General features: G+C 41.5%; 1 protein-coding gene across 50 annotated transcripts in view; it reads right to left on the bottom strand.

Moving 5' to 3' along the window:
• Positions 1-4,375: 4,375 nt before the first annotated feature.
• The window catches only part of RBFOX1 (RNA binding fox-1 homolog 1), a 1,156,138-nt gene continuing 1,155,692 nt past the window's right edge, over positions 4,376-4,821 (bottom strand). For all 50 annotated transcript variants that reach the window (XM_068206663.1, XM_068206660.1, XM_068206659.1 and 47 more), the window contains one exon: positions 4,376-4,821. This exon is cut by the window's right edge. The gene's annotated coding sequence lies outside the window, so the exon portion shown is untranslated.

Raw genomic sequence — 4,821 nt, 5'->3', positions numbered from 1 at the left:
TCCCTCCTGGTAATAATGTTCTGCTTTCTGCTTTATAAACCACCAGAAAATCCATACGTTTCATGTTAATTCTGTCGAAAATACCTTGAACTGAATATCCTTTTAGAAATTTTGTTACAGGTTTCCAGCCTTAGCAATTCTTATTTTGAAGACCTGCATCAAAGGGCAGGTTTAAATCTTAGCTTAAAAAAAAACATATGCTCTGCTGGAAGTGTAGATAGTGGAATCTTTTTTTGCTATAAATCAAGTGCAACCTAGTTTAATTATTATTGTGGTCCCTCCCCACTGCTTGCTTTCCACTGTTATACAATAACCTCCTTTTGTTAGAAAACAACAAAAAAATTAGGTTTAACTATGTCCCCTGCTGGTGGCCTTGAAACTTTATGGCCTCTCCCTGATACCCCATGCACATGACCATGTTCAAAACAGCCTTATTCTTTCTCAGGACAGGAATCAAACTCCTGAATAAATCAGAATTATTTCTATTGGAAGACTTTTCCCTAAATTGCATTTATGCAACTTGTAATTACATTTCACATGAAGTACCAGGAGGATTATGGGGAATAGGAGAGCACCTACTGTAAATATCTATTTTCCATAGAAGACATCAGAGCAAGTTATTAGCCTTTCGTGGTTGTAAATAATTAATTCAATTCAATATCTGGGGTTACCTGGGGTTTAAATTGGTACTGATCTTAGTCTAATGTTTCCAATTTCAGGAATTGAAACACATTACTATCTGCCTTTGCCAGCATGCAAAATGTTAATCTTGATAGATTACATTATTCTTTATAGAGAGCACTTTTTGTTCCACTTATATTTCAGCATCTTAACTCCTCGACATAAGGATGCTTTAGCTCTTTATATTGAGAATACTGCACATTTATTTTAATTGGATAACTGAGCTTTTCTGCTTACTGAGCTGTCTGCCTGACATTTGCAAAATGCAGCTTTTTTTTTTCCCCCAACATAACCTAGCTGTTCATTTTTATAAGGCCTGTCATCCAAAACACAGAACCTAATCCTTAATTAGTTGTCATATTTGTTTAGATGTTATACATCATCCATTGGACTGAACTGTTTGGTTTACTGTCCTTTCATAATGTCCATTAAATGATTATTTTTGCATTTGCTTATGTTTTATTTAACAGTTTTCCTACATCCTGAACTCCTGACTCACAGGCCTGTTGCTGAAGAGTGAAATCATTAAATTGGTCAGGCACAGAGGCTGCCCAGGCAGTGAAGGGTAAATCACAGCTAACAGAGCACACTCAGCCCAGCAGGGCGGAGCAGGAAGAAGGCTGGAGGGCTCTAAAGCACCTCAACCACAAGCTTTTCTCCAGTTTGGATTTTCAGCTGTAAATCCCTTTTGGAATAGGAGCTACAGGGAGCCAGTCTGTCGCATGGGATGGAGAAGGGACACTCCACTGTCACCTGATCCCCTTTAACAAGCAGTAGGGCCATGGAGGCAGGTTTTATTCACTGTGATGTGGAGCAGGGACTGGAATGCAGGGCAGAGTCCCAGCCAGCAGACTACTGCAGAAGTGTTTCTCAATGACTCATTATTTAAGTGAAATGGAGGGTCTTTAACAGAAGAATTGAGAACAACCTAACCCAATATTCTCATGGCAACTACTTGTGGAAAAAAAAAATCCTGTATAAACTGAGCCAAGAGAAGACTTCTAAAAGCAATCTCCCACATCTATTTGTGAATTCCTTGAATATGATGTCAGTGGGCACGGCAATCACCTCCACCTTCCCTTCCACCCAAAACTTATTCTTTGTGCCCCTGCCAGGCACTGCAAAGCACACAAAGCAATGTCACCTACCCTGAGTGCCCTGGCAGGATATTATGTAGGAATCTGAAGAGAGACAGCATCTCCTGTAGAGAGCTAGACAGCAGCTGAGCAGGAACTTCTGGCCTTGAGTGCTGCCTGCCTGGACACCTCGAATGACGTTGCTGTTTCAAGGTCCTTTCATGGATATAATGCTAAGTATCTGCCCTTCACAAGTGGGCAACCCGTGTGTTCCACTGCCCTGCTGCCAGCAGGAGCTGTGTCCCAGCCAGCCACAGCCAGGGAGTCACATCCCTACTACAACGACACCATGGCATGGCACTCATCCCTTGTGTAGATATAGGAAACATACCTACAGAATTAAATACAGCATGGAATAAAAACCTTTCTTTTCCACGTGAGAAAATAGGCTTGAGCTTTTGGATCTAAAAGTACTTCTAATGTTTTACCTTCCTGTGCTCATCTCTGTCTTACCTCAGGAAAAGACTCAGGTTGATGGTATACGGGCATACACTGCCCATCTCTTCCTCTGATCCTAGTCCACGTCCATTGTGCTTTTTGCAAAGTGCTATGAGACAATTATTGGTATGCAGAACACTGGGGAAGCGCTGGAGAGGCATGAAAGCTGCCTGGAAAGTCTGGAAAGACTCAGCATAAAGCTCCTCTTATAGTGAGAGGTGAAGCATATGCCCTTTAGGTATAAATGAAGCATCAAGATAAACTTTTAGAATACTGGAAAATGACTCTTTTTGATGACACTCATACATTCTTCAAAGACCTCCCAAAATCATTGTCTCCCTTCTGATCTCACCTCCCACTCGAATCTTCTCTTCCCACAGAAACAAGGTTACTTTTTATTTTACTTTTTTTCCTTCTTTCTTCTCTCCCTTACACCTACCAAAATGATGATATTTCAGCTCTACTTTAGGGAGGAAATGATTTGCACAGCCTTTTTTCCTCATGCATCTGTACTGTAAAACTGAAAAAATGTGGCAAGAGGAACATGTCAAACTTGCAAAAAAATCACTTGAGGCAAGAAACAGCAATATGACATGACAGCAATTGAAGCTGAAGACAAGGTTCCCAGAAAGTTAAAGAAAATTAAATTCTAGTTTAAAAAAAAGAATCCTAAAATTTTACCCAAATTAGAAGCTAATAAATAATTTGAATGCCCAAAAAGATGACCAAGGACAGAGTAGTACAGAACATCCTACACAGGGGCAGTTCTAAGACCTTCTATAAAACTTAAATTTAATTTTGGCTATACAATTAAAGCAGTATAGGAACTTTAAATAATTTGAATAAAAATAGCCTGCAAAGATGACTGCCTTTTCTCTTTTGGTTACATGTGGGACTTTCCTTATTCTCTGGCCAATTGTTCAACAAATACAAAGTTTTTATTAATTTAGCATGTGTAGGCTACTTGGCCAAGAAAGGAAACACTACTGCATTAGACATAAGTAATGATACCAGAAAAAAGCAGATGAATCCAACCACATAAAAATTATGTGGCATTTCAGCTTCTCCATGTGTGTCAACATGTCCCACTTGTGTTTATCTGCCAAGATGCTTCTCGCCCGCCTTCAGCCCAAATCTTACCCGGTATTACCACCTCAGTCATTCATCCAGCCACCAAGGGAAGCAATGCAATGCATCCATCACGCCTGATGTGCAGGAGTGCACTTGGACATTTAGTGCCTGCATGGCATATAAAGATTTAAATAAAGCACAGCATAATATCTCCCCACCATTACTGGCAAATATCAAGATTTCTTCTCTTTAGCTTCCTGAATGGATTCAGGCACGTGGTAGAATAAAACTTCCTGCTAAACTGCAACCCAAGCAATATTGAATCCCTTCTCTCTGTCTTGTTTTCCTCTGCTAAATTAGAGTATAATGGGAACCCAGGTAGAAGAGTCACATAATTCTGTTGGCATGAATGTGATATGGCCAAGGCACGTTATGCTCACCAGCCTCCTTGGACCTGCTGGGCTAATGGGCATGTCTAGAGCTACAGCATGTGGACACCTTTCTGGTGGCTTGGGCAACAAGCCTGGCAGTGACAGGAGGAGCCTCTGGAACAGCTATCTTTGCTTAATTCCCTGGCCCTGATGCGCACAGAAACAGGCACTGTCCATGAAAGGGACAGCTCAGTGGAAGGCTAACTGGAATCTGCAAGTCTGGAAGATGCCTTTTTCACCCCTACGAACAACCGCCAGTTATTCCCCATGTATCATGCAGTGTTGCCTGGAAAACACAGCTGATGCTGGTGGTGGAACTTGTCACCTTTGGAAGCAAACCTTGAGCCCAGTGCCGTGCTGGCTGTCCCAGGCCTGCGGTGGCAGCTGCGGGGGGCACACACAGGGACACGGGGACAGACACACGGACAGCAGCCCTCACACACCCCGGAGGCTGGGCTGGCTCTGGGTGGGACCCAGCCCCAGCAGGAACAGCCCCGTGCCCCACAGGCAGAGCGCTGGGGGCACACCGTGGGCACAGGGCCGTGGGGCTGCCGTGGGCACAGCCCGGGAAACCACACTGCGAGCAGGGAGAGCAAAATGACTTGGAACACCAACGGATTTGTACCTTTTCAGACTAAGCTTTTATTTTGATATTACAAACCATTTTTCTTTATTCACAAATCACGGTTGTGATATAAACACTAATTTCTAAAGACAGATATACACATTTTCTGGGTTTGTAGGGTTTTTTTTTTAAATCTGTTTAGAAGTCACTATATTCCACATATGGTAGTAATAATTTTTTCATAAGTCATATTATCAGTAGTTATTTATATAAGTGAAAACATTCCCAATATATATTGTAAAAAAATTTCAAATGCTTTTCTTACATAACTATTTCAGACATACATTTTAAAATGACTACTAGGAGTACTGTAGGAGTTTTATAAACAAAATATTTTCTAATATGGGCTGCACCCTCAACCTTTCAAGATAATTTTAATAGACTAAAACGCCATATAATCATTTGGAAAGTGGGAGCTGTAAAGCCATCTCAGGAAAAT

Source organism: Anomalospiza imberbis, chromosome 16, assembly GCF_031753505.1.
Source record: "Anomalospiza imberbis isolate Cuckoo-Finch-1a 21T00152 chromosome 16, ASM3175350v1, whole genome shotgun sequence".
NCBI lineage: Eukaryota > Metazoa > Chordata > Aves > Passeriformes > Viduidae > Anomalospiza > Anomalospiza imberbis.
The sequence above is the reverse complement of the archived record's forward strand: the minus strand, read 5'-3'. Positions and strand labels throughout refer to the sequence as shown.